At 44.4% G+C, this 17,091-nt stretch overlaps 1 protein-coding gene across 1 annotated transcript in view; it reads right to left on the reverse strand.

Moving 5' to 3' along the window:
* Positions 1-3,291: 3,291 nt before the first annotated feature.
* Positions 3,292-17,091, reverse strand: part of LOC144828981 (fibrous sheath-interacting protein 2-like) — an 889,334-nt gene continuing 875,534 nt past the window's right edge. Inside the window, exon 5 of the mRNA XM_078687658.1 lies at positions 3,292-3,493. The gene's annotated coding sequence lies outside the window, so the exon portion shown is untranslated. The remainder of the gene's footprint in view (positions 3,494-17,091) is intronic.

Raw genomic sequence — 17,091 nt, forward strand, 5'->3', positions numbered from 1 at the left:
ACAGAGGATCCAACACAATGCCGAAGGAACATGGAGGGCTGAGGAGAGACCGCACCCAGCAGGCCCTACAGGCAACCAACAAGCAACAGTCAGCAGGCCAGTACCACAGTGGACAAAGCCACAAGCACCGAGCACATACAAGCAGTACGAGCAGCGCACACCACTCACACCGCACCAGCCCCCACCCCGGGCACCAAAGGGCAAGGCCAACCAGGAGGGCCGGGAACACCAAGGAAAGAAACCCTCAGTCCCAGCCCAGCAGGAAAGAGGAAACCCTGCCGACCAGCACAGGAGCCCAGCGACCCACGTCCTGTACGCCCCCCACCCTGGAGCCACAGACAGCGCCAGTGGCGGGAGAAGGATCCACAGCAACCAAGCACCCAGACGGGAATCAGCCGCCCACAGGATCCGATGGATGAAGAGGGGATAGAAGGCACCAACAGAACCTCCATACTCCAGAACACAGGACAGAGCAGCCCCAATCCAGTATAGCACCAACCAGACATGAGAGGCAGAACACCACCCACGGAGCCCAGGCGACCAGGGCACCCAAAGGGGGACCGGAGTCCCAGCCGCAGAGGAAGAGGACAACAGCATGCACCCACCAACCCCAAGCGACCCAGTGGCAGACAGTCAAGGCCACCACCAAAGAATCAGAAGCACAGGCAGGACACAAACCCTTCTTCCAGAAAAATGCAGCGCCAACAAAGGCAAAAAGAATACCCGCTGAAGTACAGCACCAAGGCAGGCATCACATCAAGAGAAACGCCCAAGCATTGGAAGGGGAAAAAACAACTGAAAACGGGCAGAAACCCGTCCTACCTGGCCTACGGGAAGACAGCATACCAAGAGGAGGCAGCCACACAGCCCGCCCCGGAAACGGAGCCCCAGCCACAGGAGGACCGCCCGACACTGCTGCGGAGTTCTGAGCCACCGCTCCGCCCCCATACCACGAGGGAGACGAGGAGAGGAGGCACAGCCAGGAGAACGCTGCAGAGGGCACCGCCGTAGCAGAGAACCAGACCGAAGACTCCCCGGCACCGCCACAGAGAGGAGCTGAAAAGGTAAGTCTCACTAGGGAGACAGAAAAAAACAGGTGGAGGTGGGGGCGGGCAGAGTTTTTATGCCGGGGGTGGGTCTGGGTGGGAGGCGGGGCCTCAATTGTGCTGAAGGAAGGCGAGGGAGGGACGGGAGGTAATGCTGGTTTAGTGCTGCTGCCTGATACGTGCTAAAGTCCTGGCTTGTGTAATGACTTACAGAGAACATCAGGGGTAGGCACGAGAATCCTTGATGGCAGTCCCTTATCATAACAGTGATGCACGATGAGAACACACACCCCTTTTCTACCCGATTTACATGTAGCCATAGCAAAATGCTATATATTGAAGCAGCTACGGGCGCTGAAGCCGAACATTATACTACTGAAACACAAGCAGGAAACAAGGGGAAATATAGTCCGCAAACCACAAATAAACAAGAAAAGTGTAATGATATAGTAGTTAGTGCCTGTTGTGTGGGAGGGAACAAAGAGAAAAGGAAGGGACAAAGAGGCAGGACTGACTAATTGTGTGCAAGGATTTTTAAAGGACAATGAAATAAACAAATTAAAAGTAGGGGGATGACTTTAATCCAAATATGAGAGGTTACAAGAGGCCTCGAATGCTCGACCTAAAAAAAGGCACAGAGGTTTCGCAACGTGTTGACATCCGCGGCACACTGCTGCTGGGGGATCCTTTGCATGCAGCAGTGTTTTGGGCTTTATACAACAACTAGAGTTAATGACTTTTCAAGCTTTTGCGCAGGGTGGGGCTCAGGGCTGAAAATGAGGCTTGGAGCTCGATGCGTTCCAAGCCTTGTATAATAATACATACAGAAAAAAACATTGGTAAATGCATTGTAACATTTGTTTTTACAAAGCATAAAGTAGTCCCGGGGCATCGGATCTAGGGAAAATTTAGTGTGCAGTCAGGGTAAGTTAAGTAAATATTGATAATATAGGAGAAATGTAGGCAGGAATGCTGCCATGAAAAGAGTTCTTCAGATGCATGGGCAAAGGTCGTTCCAGCCTTCAAAGCCTAGGAGAGGAGATGAGAATGAGTAAGCAAGCCTCGAGAACCTGATATGAGAAGAACATCATAAAACAAGCATTGGTAAAGAAAATGCAATGCTAAACCAATAAAATGAAAAGCGAGAAGTCCCTTTCAAGATATATCAAATACAATATATTTAACAAACTGTTTCAGTTGCTGTAATAAACTGTTGATTTCTAACCATAATTGTATTGATCAATGCTAACAAGTTGTTAAATGGAAACCTGAGATAATTAAAAGAGGAAACTTTACTCACTCTAGTGCCAGTAATGTAGTAACCCTCAATTTAGCGATTTTTGAGCCACATCTCATAACATACGATTTGGACAAGTTAGTTGATAGGACTACATTTTAAATTAAAAGAGTCCAATAATTGTTGCAGCCTGTTTGTGGCCCTGGCCAGCAATACTGCATCATCTGCATACACCAGAACAGGGATTGGTCTTCTACCAACTCGGGGGAAGTCACCACCTTGCTGCAAACAACCGTTCTCTATTCTAGATCTGTAAATTGTGGCATACTCCTAACCTCTCTGAGTGACTGGTAGATGTTTTCGTTCCCATTTGTCTGAATACTATCTGTAGATACAAAGGGAGAGCAGCTTGGTATCACAGCTCTCCTACAGATGGCAAGGTACCCTTTCTTGTGATATCATGACACAAATGGAAGCAGTCTGAAAAAGTAAATGGGTTTGTTGAATAGTGGGACTGAGATACAGGGTCATGCCAGCAACTGGCGCATTAAGATTTGAAATATTGATATATTCTATGCAAAGTGCACCACTCTTCTTTAGAAAGGGAGTAGGGAATGATGGAGGCGTTCAGAAAAAGATGAGCAAGTGAGGGTTTGGCCTCTTCCTGGGCTGTACATCAATACCGCAAACTCCTTAGTGGTCAGTAGTGCTTCCCATCCGAGGATCAGAACCCTACATCTAACTTTGTAAATAATTATGTTTCTGAGTGCATCAGAACTACAAATTAGTCATTTCAATCAGTAGAATTATTTTTAAACCAGACCTGAAGAATTTAGAGCTAAGAGTCTCATTCTAATAGTTTCTCTAATCGGGGTGTGGTATTACCATCTCAAAAACATAAAGCTACTTGAATGCAACACTAAATTAAGAAAAACAATCAGGTCTGAAAAACGCAGTGATTACTCTCTAATAAATGTATTTTCATTGGAAGAAAATAAAGTAAGGACCTGATTTGATATAGGTGTTTATTTTGTTTGACATATATTTGTTAATACCCACAATACATATAAAATGTCTTAACCATGTCCGTGCTTGACTGGAGTGCAGGATGATGTTTTGATAGAAAACAGTCTAGCGAAAAAACTAGACAACCTTTTGGACTTGGACAGCCTCTGTGCTGGTGGAAAAGAGGACGAACTTGCATGATAATCTGTGGGTAGACATGAAAACAAGCATGATGCAATGTATGGTACATTCATGAATGTACAAATATTTTAAAACAAAAGATGAAGCAACATGAATTATCAAATGAAAACAACACAATCCTTATACTATGTGAACCAAACAACATGTAGAGGAAGTTGAACACTAGACAAATTAATAGAGCAATATACAGAAGCTCGGAAATAAAAGAAGTTCCTAAGCCACTCGAATAGGAAAAAATTATATCGTTCTACTTTTTCATATCATCAATTATGCAGTGTTAGTTTAAGAATAATGCTGAAAACACAACTTCTTCTGTAAAACCGTAGAAGCAGATGAGATTGAAATACTAAAGAAAAATACACATTTATATAGTGTTTTTAAAGTTTTATTCATTTGTCATTTAAATCTTTATTTCGGCATGAATACCATAAAAGAACAGTTACATAGGTACAATAAAACATTTCTTTTGAAATACACAACTTGCTATATAAGTTCGTTCGATTTTCATGTCGATTCTTAAGTAAAATCCAAAGAGTTAAAACATTCATAGTAGCTATACAATTTGTTAAGAACAATTATGGGCGACAGGAATAAAATTTCATCAATTATCCTTCTCTTATTAATAAGCAACAATTTTGACATTTACAATTTGTATCCCATTTTTCTTCTTAGGAAAAAGATGCTATGCAAGAATTTGCTGACACTAAATACAATAGGTTGGCTAGTGTTAGACAAAAAAATCCTTAGAGCATGGGAACATGATCTTACACCTAATATTAAGCATATAGGTTTGATCCATCTTTTTCTAGCCTGAGCATATGCTGGGCAGAGAAAGAGGACATGTGACTCATTTTCTTTTTGGTTACTTCCACACATGGTACATAACTCATCTTCTCCGTGATTTGTCGAGTTTGCGCCACCAGACCAACGAGCCAATGTTGAACCGATTTGGAGATTGCCATATCTAAATTTCAAAAATAAGGTCTTTGCTAAGGGTGGTTCTATTTCATCCAAAAAGGTCTCGAAAAATGGATCGTCTTTGAAGGTAAAAAACCTTGTTACAAGTGACCCACTAGATGATGCGTTTTTGGTCATATCCTTAATGTACGACCAAAAGCACTCCTTTACCATAGTTTTTGAATTAGGTGGAAGTGAATCTGGGTGTTCCCAGTAATGCTTCAACCCTAGTAAGGTAAGCCAAAATTTAACATGTTTAAACCAGGGTATCACCTTGAAGCTGTCAAGCTCCATGATTTCTATGAGCCCATCTCTATATACTTGCAGCTCGGGTACACGCCACAGCCTGATCCATAATAATAAAGGACGTAGAATAATATGATGGTCCGTTCTACGGAAATTTAAATCAAGCTGAAGTGGGACCAGAGGAGTACTTCTAGGGACTCTGACCAAACTTCTCAAGAAATTATTGTCCAAGACCCTAAAAGCATCTTTAGACCATGGGCCCCAGATTTCTGAACCGTATAACACTGCCGGTTGAACCTTAAATTTAAAAAGTTCAACTGCAGGGGACACGGCCTTACTGGTACTTTGGCCTTGCTCTCTAAGAATAGGTTTTGTATTCTGGGTAAACATCATCTTACATTTTTCCAATTGGGCTTTCCATGTGAAATTGGAGTCCAGTGTTACCCCCAGATAACCAAAATGCGGGACAGATTCCAGTCTTAATCCATTTAAGGTTGGACAGCCCTTGTCAGTTTTAGTTGGGTTTAGGACCATACACTTTGTCTTTTTCCCGTTAATCTCCAGACCTTTCTTATTACAATAATCGTTAAAAGAGTTTAACAGAGCTTGGAGACCTTTTTTTGTCTGGGAAATTAGAATGGTATCGTCCGCAAACAATAGGGAAGTAACTTTTTCGCCATTCAGCTTGGGAGAGTCATTTTTGCATCCCTCCAAATATAGAGGAATGTCATTCACAAATAGCGAAAACAATGTGGGGGCCAGTACACACCCCTGGCGCACTCCACGTTCAATGGGGATTTTGGGAGTTAGTTCACCTTTTGGGCCCCAACGTACTCTCGCAAAATTACCTCTATGGAGCTCTTTGATTTGGGCTATCAGAGTGGGTGGCATCCCTACTAAACTCAATGTTTCCCACAATAAGTTGCGTGGGACTAAATCAAACGCCGCCCTTAAGTCGACAAACGCGACATGAAGTTGGGCCTTTTTAATCTTGATATATTTCCAATAGAGGCAACAAAAGCGAAAGATTTGGTCAATTGTACTAACTTTAGGTCTAAATCCCGCTTGGTATCTAGACAGAATTGCCTTTTCGTCCAGCCAATCATTTACACGAAATAGGATATGTTTTGTATAGATTTTTTGTAAAATGTCCATTAGACTTATTGGACGATAGTTTGAAGGGTCCATCCTATTGCCTTTCTTGTAAATTAAAACGATTTCCGCCCCCTTCCAGCTCTCTGGGAAGTCCAGGTTCCGGGATAGCTCGTTACACAGATGGTTAATATAAGGAGCCCATATTTTTAATTCGTGTTTACACAAGTCTCCCGGAATCTTATCTAACCCAGGAGCTTTACCGGACTTGATCTGTGTTATTGCTAATTCTGTTTCTCCTAGAGTAAAATCCAAGGTGTCCCTCACGGTGTCATGGCTTGGGGTTCTATCTGTGGTGGGTTCCTCGTATTCCTTATAGAGGTTAGAAAAATGGTTTACCCAAGTCTGTTAGTCTAGATAGACGTCCTTGACCACTCTGCCTTGATGATTCCCATTCGCTATCAACCTCCAAAAGGCTATGTTATCACGTATTTTTGCTGCGTGCAGCAGGTCTGCCCATTTTGCTTCCTCCCATGCCATTTTGCATGTTTTTTGGATCAGTTTGTAATTATTCCTGGCTAACATGACATCTGGTTGTGCCTTTGATTTAATCGCATTTAGAAGCGCCCTCTTAGACTCCCTACAATCTTTATTGTACCAAGGTTTACTATGGGGCAAATTATGAGTCTTCTGCTGCCCTTTCCTCGGCATCTTGGTGACTAGGAGCTTCAAAGCATCAAAAAAATTTTGATGGAGCTTCATAAAATAACTACCATTATCCTCCTTTAGGGTATCGTTTAAATATGCTCCAAAGATGCTAGCAAAGAGCTTATAAATTTCTGATATAATTTCCCCATTGCCCAGTAATAGTGGCCATTTAAGAGAACGTCTATTATTGCTAATAAGAATCTCATTGTGGTCACCATTGGTTGCTTCTCCAATCGGGATAGAAACTATATCTCCAAATAGGGAGTCCTCAATCTGAAGAACTAGGGGGAAATGATCACTTTCTAATCTTTCAATTACCTGCATGTCAAGAAGAAATTTCCATGATGACACCGAGGCAGTAATGTAATCTATGTTACTTTTGTATTTCCCTCTATAAAAGGTAGGTTTCTTCACAATGTCTGATGGTAGCCGTCCATTGCATGCCCTAATGCTATATTCTGCACACAGTGTCATCATTTGGAGGGCCAGGGGCGAACATTTAACTGATTTAATATTATCTAGTGCAGGGATCCCATTAGCCTCATCTTCTTCTAAGAAGATGTCACTAAACCCCATGATGGGCTCAAAATTACAGTTGAAATCACCTGCCATGATGACATAATTCTCTCTAGTGTCCAGTTTACCCAATAGAAGATCTAAATGGATTAATAAAGGGGATTCTCTTGTGTGGGATGTTGGTCTATTATAGACATTCACTAAATAGAGTTTTTTCCCTTTGCAAGCAGTGATTTTCAGAATCAATATGTCAGGGGAGTTGGTATCCATTACTTCTATATCCACTCTTAGGTTAACTTTTACCCAGATCAACAGCCCTCCCGAGGGCCTACCACTCTTGGAGGGAATCGCACTAATGCCATAAGATTTGTATCCTAGCCTATGTATAATTTCTATTGACCAAGTTTCTTGCAACATACAAAAATCAAAGGTGTCAATGAAGCTTGCCCACTCCGGGTCCCTTAAATTTTTCGATACCCCTGCTATATTCCAGGAAACCAGTTTTATTAATTGGCAGGCTTCCAAAGTTCTTTGCATCAGTACATTTCCCACCTCCCCAGGAACTATATTATGGCATTCTGGGCCAGTGACATTGGATCCTATAGTCATCAAATCATTTTGGAGTACAGCGCTTTCCCTCGGTATTGGACTGTCCCCAATTATTGGTACCAACACAGGCGATAAACTTACATTCCCCAAAGGTTTAGTTTCATTGATATTAACACAAGCTCTCAGTAAACATAGTTCACTTTCAACTTTCCCCCCCCTCAACAAATTGCCATTCTCCAACTTATTTCCATCAAACCCCCTAGACAATTGGCATCAATCACAGTCATCTAGGCCACTGAAGATGTCAAATCTATTGAAAATTTCTAAGGGGGTAAAGGGCGTTAGATGGTCCATTCTTCTATTGTTGGAGTTCGTTTGCCTATATGGGACACAGTTCCAACCAAAGGCGTCAGGTGCAGGTACGGGGCTTAAGGGATAAAAGGGCTCCATGAAATTGGGTCTAGTTGGTGGTTGCGTCATTTGGTGTATATTGCCAGCCCTCTGCATAACTGATGGATAAGGGCAGGGTATAGTTTGCGATGTTGTATGCGCGGCTGGTTGTTGCTGAAAGGGAAAAACCACAGACCTAGGGTAGAAATATGTCAACGGTCTGGGTGTTATGCAGCTACTTGTAATACCTGGAGGCCAATTTAATACAAATTGGACTGCATTGGGATCCCTAAAGTTTACAACCACCACATCGCCCTCAATATTTTTTGATCTACTTCCCAACCATTCGAGGCGTCGGACATGGATAATTTCACCATTAATATGGGGTGCTATTGGCCTAAATACACGTAACCAATGCATGATCTTATTTTTTAATTGCATGAAGCCCTCCCGCTTGCTAGTTTGTAACACCGGAACCCCTGTTAAGACTACCACAAAGGGCACTGCCTCTGGTGGTAATTCTGGGTTTGGGACCTGTTTGGGCCTTCCCCATCTTGGCTTTTGTCCCCTCGCCTCCAACGATTGGTTTTCAGTTGGAATATTGGCTATATTATTAGATGGTTTGGTTAAGGCAGCAAGTGGTGTAGGAGCCGTTTTATTCAGTTAGTCAACAATAACAGTGTTTTTCATTCTACCACCATCATAAAACTTTATTTTCGGTCACAAAGATCTTATAAAGTACACCTCGATTTCTGTCATAATCCACACTCAAGCGTAATACTAAGCAGGTATCAAACAGATTACAATAAATTAGATTTAGGCTGTATATCAGAAAATACAGCTGTCTAAAATCTCTTTCTGTATTCTAGTCACATTAGTAAAATGCATTTCAATGTAAACACATTTCTTTCACATAGGAGCATGCTCACAAACGTGCCAAGAAAAAAGAGGTCCACGATTCAGAAATTTCACACACTATTTATGGCTTGCAGGGCCGTGACATAAAATCATACTAAACTTCATTGGTTGAGATTAGCATGCTGATGGCTGGGGAGGAGTGCACCTGGGCCCTGAATAGGGCTGGGCTTTCACCACACAATGCTGTCTCCACCCCCTGTGGTGCGACTGATGACCCTACCTTCTTGTGAATAGAGAGAGGGGCTGAGCAAAAATAAAGTGCTCAGGAACCAGTTGTATCTGGTTCGCCCCTTGCCTACACCTTTAGACAAATGCATTTTGTGTATAAAGGGGCATGCTGCTGCTGGGGAACAGGGAAAGGCTTGCCTTCCTGGGCCCTGCCCAGCCCCTGGACTGCTGATGTCCTGGACTCCTGAAGGACTTGTTTCTGGACTTTGGGGGCCCTAGCGCATGAGAAGCGCTGTACTTTTCCTTTCGTAAGCCCTACAGCGCCTGGGAGCACTGGATTTGCCCCCTAGCGCTCAGAGTGCTTTATTTTCCCTTTGGTGGCTGCCCACACCACATACTGCCGTACTTGGGCTCTTTTTCAAGGCAGGTGAGCACCCTGCTTCCTGGCCGCCATTTTTGCCCCTTTTTGGGGTAATTTGAGCGTTTATTATTTATTTATTGGGAGCCTACCCCGGATCGAGCCCGAGATTGTTGCCGCCGCCGCCCGGCCTGCAACAGGAAGTCAGGCAGGCCGGTGGCGGGACCGCGGGATAACAGGAAGTCGAGGTAGTTCCCCCGGGGCTCCCAGGAGCGAGGGAGAGCCCCTGAGTGTACCAGCCGAGGCAAGGCCGCCAGCGAGGCTCCCGTCTGGAAGGAAGAGCCAAGCCCACGGCCAGTGAGGACCCCCGCAGCCCAGGAGCGGGACCGGGTACAACGAAGCCCGGAGAAACTGGTGCCGGTCCCTCAGGCCGAGAGGAGGCCTGCCCACTGCGAGGAGGAGCCCCGCCAGCAAGCAGTCCGGTGAGTGGAGCCCGGGTTCTTTAGCGATGAGGGGGAGGCGACGGGGCACATTGCCGGTGCCCACCCCCCTCAGTGGTGATAGCGAGGCTCGTGGGGGCAGTTGGTTAGTTAGAGCCTGTGAGGTTCGAGGCGGCATTTTGTGATCTCGAGTTCCCCGAGAGGGACTCCCACGTTCTGAGAAGCATTGGAGCGGGTAGAGCGGCTACAGTTGGCAGCGGGCCGCTCCCCCAGTGTGGGTCACATTATGGCAGAGTCCCCGAGGCTCTAAGGGGGCCATATTATGTTGCAGAGTCCACGAGGCTCCTGGACATAATTGTTCACGAGCCCTGAGAGGCTCCAGGGCACCACATTTGTTTCTAAGCCCACGAGGGCTCCTGGGGGCGCCGTGGTTTTGTTTCAGAGCCTGCCAGGCTCCCATGTGTCGTTGGGCATTGTTGGTCAGAGCCCCAGAAGAGAGCAAGGAGGCACGCTGGTGCCAGGCTCAAGTTCTGCAGCTGCCCAGCACTTAGTGGGCAGCTGCTCCGTTTAGGCGCCCCTGACATTGCGACCCAGGGTGTCCTAGCCCCAGAGAGGCCAGTTGGCCTGGGGACAGTTATGAGTTCATGCTAATGTGATTTCTGCGCAATTGTTCTTTCCTACACCACTGAATGTGTTTTTATACATCATGTGTTTCTCCTTCACCTCTGAATGTTTTATGCATCATGTGTCTTCCCTGCACCTCTGAATGTTTTATGCATCATGTGTCTTTCCTGCACCTCTGAATGTTTTATGCATCATGTGTTTCCTTCCCTACACCTCTGAATGTTGTGATGCATCAGGTGTAATGTTCTTATGCCTATACCCCTAAAACGTATAGTGATACTTAGGTGGTTGTTCTTTCTAGTACAGGTGTTCCTAGTGAGGCCCTGGTTCCCTGCGTGACATTCTCCTAAGGTGGTTAGGGTTGCGTAGGTGGTACTTACCTGTTACCAGTAGTTACTGGTTGTGTGCTCTATGTTTCATTTTTGTCCTACAGTGATTATTATTCTAAACCTAAAAGTGCATATTCCTGACAGTGGTCCATGCGGCCCTGTCCTGTACATATCCCCTGTAAATTCTTCCCGTGCCTCTGGCACATTGTAAAGTGTGTGTTTACTATCTAATGTGTTTTGTAATACAAAGGCTATTTTTACATATAACTTGTGTGGAGTTCCTTTTGTGGGGGGCCTGGGATGTTGTTGCTGGTGGGTGCGTGAGAAAATACTTAACTTACATTGCCCCGGGGATCAGCCTTACTGCTCGTGTCACGTTGCCTAGAGGGTGAGCAGGGGTTATCTTTGGCGTGTAACTCCCTTGCCCTGGCTAGAGTGGTGGTTTCTGCCTGGCTTCGGCGCAAGCCTCAGCCAACTGGAAATCCCATTTCTAACACTCATCAATAAGCAGAATCACACATTTATGAATAGGGAAAACATAAATCAAAAAGAGAAAAAATATTGACAAAATATTCTGGTGGAAGCTCTTTTGTGTCTTCTAACATTTACAGTCTACTGCATAGTAGAAACTTCAGGGGATGGTATCTGCAGGATTTCCAGCCCGGGGTGCTTCGAGAGGATGGCGCAGTCCAGGCACTGGGCTTGGTAACTTTTTAGCCTAGTGTGGGACTTATCTGTCAGTTGGAGTTTCTGCTGTCAGTTGGGAAGTGCAAAGTTCAGTGTGGTCCTGGCAGAAGGGGGTCTTGGGGGGCAGGCAAGCGCAGCGAGGTCTGCCTCCCGGGATGTTTGGGGAATGGGAGCGGCTCAGACGTCTGCTCTGCCCCTTTTGGGCAGATTGGGCTGTTTGGGCGATTTTATAGCCCAAAGGTTATTTACTTCGCCATTTGGTGTTACCAGCCACCATTTTGTGGTAATCCCGGTGGCTGGTAGTAGGCAGGACAGATTTTTCTGGGTGGAGGATTCGTTATAGGGAGTTCTGATTTCGTTTGTTTTGGGCATATTGGTTCAGAGGTAGCGAGCGAGAGCTCTATTCCAGTGGCGAGGAGGTGTACATGACTTCCCACTCTGCCAACAAGATCACGGCCGTGCCCCATACGTTGGGAGTGGCGGGCCAGCATGAAATCCTGTGACCTGGAGTGCTTGACGTAGCATGAGTGGGCATGGCATGCCATGCGCATGATGGAGCGAGGAAGTGACAAAACATGTTGTGTACCCCTCTTGAAATTGCGATTCTCCTATTAACATGACCAGAGAATCTGGATTTCATTAAAGACACGGAGGATAACATTATGCATTAATCCTTTAATGCAACTCACAACAGCCGCTTACATCATAAAGGAATAATAAAGAACTGAATGACATCACGCCAACAATATAAGCCATGAGCAGGAGTAGAGCTGCCTCTTTTGAATGCAAACGAACGATGAGGAATCAAAACAGGTTGTAACTTGGTACGAGGATGGTGAAGGTGTTGAAATCCATGGAAGGAAGTGAGGTAAAAACCGTAGAGATCCATTAATTCGAATTATCTGAAAACAAAATGAAGAACATCAAAAATTGAACCGTTGACAAACGGGAAGAATTCAGAAAGTTAGTAATAACATTCGAAGTAATCAAGCTAGAATTTGAAAATTGAATACATATCAAAATTAAAAAAATTATTAATGTCTAATTGAACAAAATATCCTCCATCCAAGGGAGGGAAAGGGGGGGATAATGTTAGCCTCCGTGTCTTTAATGAAATCCAGATTCTCTGGTCATGTTAATAGGAGAATCGCAATTTCATTACAAGACAGGAGGCTACATTATGCATGTTGGTAGCCATGAATAACAGCATCAGAGACATGTTCAATTGGTTTGCAGTAGTGATGCGCAAAGGTAGAAGCATTAGACCAATCTGCACACTTAAGGATAACATCCAACTTACCACCAGACCAGAAAGATTTGCTGGCCATAGCACTTCTTAGAGAATGAGCTTGAAATTTTGAGAGATCAATACCAGCAAAATTCATAGCCAGCTTAACCCATCTAGCAATAGAGCAGGAAGAGATGGGTTTAAAGCGTTTGACATAGGAAACCAGAAGTTGATTTGCAGCAGGAGGACGAAGGTCTTTTATTCTTGAGTCATATTCCTTCATGCAATCAATTACACAAAGCTTTTTGCAAAGATCAAAACGAGGGTAGAAAATGAAATCAGACATTGTTTTAGTTATTCTATAAATTTCAAATTTAACACCAAACAGGTCATAACTCCTATAAGAAATATCTAGGGCCTTGATGTTGGATACTCTGCGACAAGAAATCAGACATAAGAGAGAGGCAAGTTTAATTAAAAGACATTTTCTGTTAAGAAGGGAGTTATCAGGCCAGGAGCAAAAAAGGTCAAGCAAAAGTTTAACATCCCGAACAGATTGATATTTAGGCCTAGGGGGTCTTTTAAGTCTGATACTTTTAAGGACTCTACAAATAATAACATTCTTACCTACCGTTTTACCATTGACAATAGAGTGACCTGCGGAAATGGCAGATCTATAACAGTTAATAGATCTATAGGAGAGACCTCTGTCAAAAAGTTCCACTAAGAAATTGACTATATTAACGATAGGAGCCTCCACGGGATCCAAGTCCCTTTCCAAACACCAACTAGACCATTTTTTCCAGATGCTATTATATCTGTAGTGTGTTCCAGGTGCCCAAGATTCTCCGAGGAGTGTGAGAGCAAATGAGGAAAGTCCAGACAATTGGTTAGATTGCCTGACACTTTCCAGGCAAGAAGGTTCAGATTCCCTGAAAGAACCAGGTGGTGATCTTCTCCGTCTGCGTTTAGGAGGAGTCCTTGAGAAGCTGGAATCAGGAGGGGAACGTCGCAAGAAAGTTCCAGAGCTGTGGGGAACCATGCTTGAGATGGCCAGAAAGGGGTAATCGGGATCAGAGAGCATTGTTCCTGTCTGACTTTCTGTAGGACCCTTTGGATCATAGCAAAGGGGGGAAAGGCGTAGGGATGGAGAGGAGCCCAAGGTTGGAGCAAAGCGTTGACAGCGAGAGCACCCGGGTCTGGCATCCAGCTGAAATAATGTGGGAGTTGGAAAGACAAATGGCTTGCAAAAAGGTCCACATCGAAAAGACCCCAATAGTGAGCCAGAGAATTGAAAATGGTCGGATTGAGTTTCCAGTCACTGAAATCTACTAGGAATCTCGAGTTCCAATCCGCTGAGAAATTGGATTTCCCGGGGAGGTACTCTGCCCTCAGGGAGATCTTGTGTTCTAGACAGAACATCCAGAGTTTCTTGGCCAGATCTGATAGGTCGGCAGATTTCGTACCGCCGAGACGGTTGATATATGAGACTGCGGAAACGTTGTCCATTTTCAAGAGAACAGATCTGCCCTGAAGAGATTGTCTGAAGCTCATCAATGCATAGAGCCCGGCCGTCATTTCTAAGAAATTTATATGGTGGGAAGACTCCGAAGGGGTCCAAACACCACCAGTGTCCTGGTCGAGGAGACGAGCACCCCAGCCATGAAGGCTGGCGTCTGACTCTAGACGAAGTCTGGAGTTGAACCAAAGATAGCTCTTCCATTCCAGGCGTCCAAATTGTCCAGCCACCAAGAAAGTTCCAGTCTGGCTTCTTCGTCCAGATTAACTTGGTCTCCGTACCAAAGTCCAGATCTGAGAGCTTTGGCTTTCACTCTCTGAAGAGCATGGTAGTTCAGGGGACCAGGGAAGATAGCTTGGATCGAGGAAGAAAGAAGACCAAGAAGTCTGGCCAACTCTCTGAGGAATAGAGACTGATGTTTGAGGACAAATCTGATCTCTTTCCGAATTTTGGCAATCTTCGTTTTGGGAAGTAAGAGGAGACACCTGGAGGTGTCCACAGTGAAGCCAAGGAACTCCAGAGATTTGGAGGGTAAAAGGATGGATTTTTCTCTGTTTATAATGAACCCAAGGCTTTCTATGAGGTTCATGGAGGTTTGTAGATCTTCTAGAATCTGTGAGTGAGATTGGGACATTATCAGAATATCGTCTAAATAGATGATGAGACGAATACCCCTGGCTCTTAGGATGGAGACTATTGTTCTCATAATTTTGGTGAAACACCAAGGGGCGGAGGAAAGACCGAAGGGGAGGGCCTGAAACTGAAAAAGGCGATTGTCCCAAATGAATTGGAGAAAAGGCTGGTGTTCTATTGCTATGGGTATGGTAAAATAGTTATCTTTCAAATCCAATTTGACTAGGAAATCTCCTTTGAGTAGAAGGTCCCTGAGCAGATGGATGCCTTCCATCTTGAAATGACGGTAGACGAGGTACTTGTTTACCTCCCGAAGTTTTATTACTGGGCGCCAACCCTTGTCTTTCTTTTCGACTAGGAAAAGGGTGCTTACAAAATTCCTTTGAGACCAAGGAACCTCTATTATTGCGCCTTTCTTTAACATAGAAGAAACCTCTTCCTTGACGATCTCTAGATGTTCTGAAGAAAGAACCAGAGGATTGGGAGTGGTAGATTGGAAAGGAATCTCTGTGAAGTCTATTTTGAAACCCTGAACAGTTTCGAGAACCCATGGGTCTTGAGTTAAAGATTCCCAGACGTGGATGAAGTGCTTGAGCCTGCCGCCGACCTTTGGAGGGGGAGAAGAAAGAAAAGCACTTACTTGAGGTGGTGTTGTTGGGAGCACCACGAGTGGAGAAGCCTCTTCCGCGTGAACCTCTTCCTCTTTGTGGGAAGTATTGTCTGGTGTTGGAGGGGTAGAAGCCTCTACCCCTACCGGATGAACCTCTTCTTCTTCCGTAAGTGAAGGGCCGGAAATTCCCTCCGCCGGAAGAACGGCCTCTTCCACCGGCCTGACCAAAAACACGTTTCATATTATTTTGGGCTTTGTCCAAAGCTGTAAATGTTGCGACGTATTTGCCTAGAGTTTTAATCATATCGTCTCCAAAGAGGAGGCCGTTTGGTTTACTAGATGTCTCTTTTTCTGCAAGATCCCCGACTTTGGGGTTGATTCTAATAAGCACAGATTTCCTCCTTTCAATATTGAGGGAGGAATTAGCATTCCCAAGGAGTACTATGGCTCTCTTGCTCAAACCCTTTATTAGGTTTATATCCAAGGGTGTGTTAGAAATATGAGATTCTTCGGCAAGGTCAAGGATCCTAGTAAGGGGGCCTAATAGGTCAAGAAGACGATCTTGACAGGCTTTAAGAGCCCTTTCCAGGCCTTTTCTGGGATCTTTGCCTAATTTAAACGAGAACTTAATCAGGTCGGGGTCTAAGTTAGGAGTCTGACAGAATTTACCCTCTATGAATGGACGAGGACACTCAGACCTCATGGTGTTACGCGATTCTCTTTCTAGAGAGTTTCTTAACCAATTGGTTACGAATTTAGCTACGTGATAGTGTGGATACCACTTTTTACTGTTAGGATGGGAAATGTTTTTTGGGGAGAACATTTCCTCACCAAGAGGGTCGAGGATCGCATCCTTCGACAAGGGGGAGGAATCCGCTTCTGAGAAAGTGTTAAGGTCCCACTCATCAGTGTCTTGCTCATCAAGATCCAGGACGAATTCGTCGTCAGGATCGTTGAAGAACTCGTCTTCATCAGAGCTGGGGTCGACACGAGCATTGACAATAGTGGCGCCACCGAGGGCGCTTGCCAAATTCGTGCCGCTAGGGGCACCCAAACCATGCGTGCCGCGAGGGGCAACCTTACCTTTTGGGGCGCTTGGGCCTCCCATGCCTTTTGAGGTGCTTGGACCTCCTATCTCATTAGAGGTAACGCGACCTCCATCAGTGCTCAGGCAATGTTTAGTTTTTTTATTAGCCTTAGAGTGTTCAACTTCCGGATCGGAAGAGTTGTCGTCAAGTAAAAGGGACCTTTTATTAGAAATGACCTCACGCAATGTGTCTAACATGCAGGGCCTCATTTTCTTGAAGGAAAGATTTAAAGGCGTCGCTGTTATGATTGGGCGAGCTTGCCACAGCGTCATCTGATTCTAAATCAGACATGGCAGGTAAGTAAAATTATATAAGCAGAGGTATTGAGAGTTTTTTCTTTTTTTTTTTAATGTAAATTAAATATGTTTTAATACTAAAGGACCTTAATTATATGGTTAATAATGGTTAATAATATTGTTCTTATAAATAGGTTATAGATCCCTTATTAATATGTCTTAATAAATATCCTAAGCTAAATGAATAATTATAGATAAATAGTCCCTTTCTTTTTTAAAAAAAATATTTTTTGTGTATTAACAGAA

Source organism: Lissotriton helveticus, chromosome 4_1 (genome assembly GCF_964261635.1).
Source record: "Lissotriton helveticus chromosome 4_1, aLisHel1.1, whole genome shotgun sequence".
NCBI lineage: Eukaryota > Metazoa > Chordata > Amphibia > Caudata > Salamandridae > Lissotriton > Lissotriton helveticus.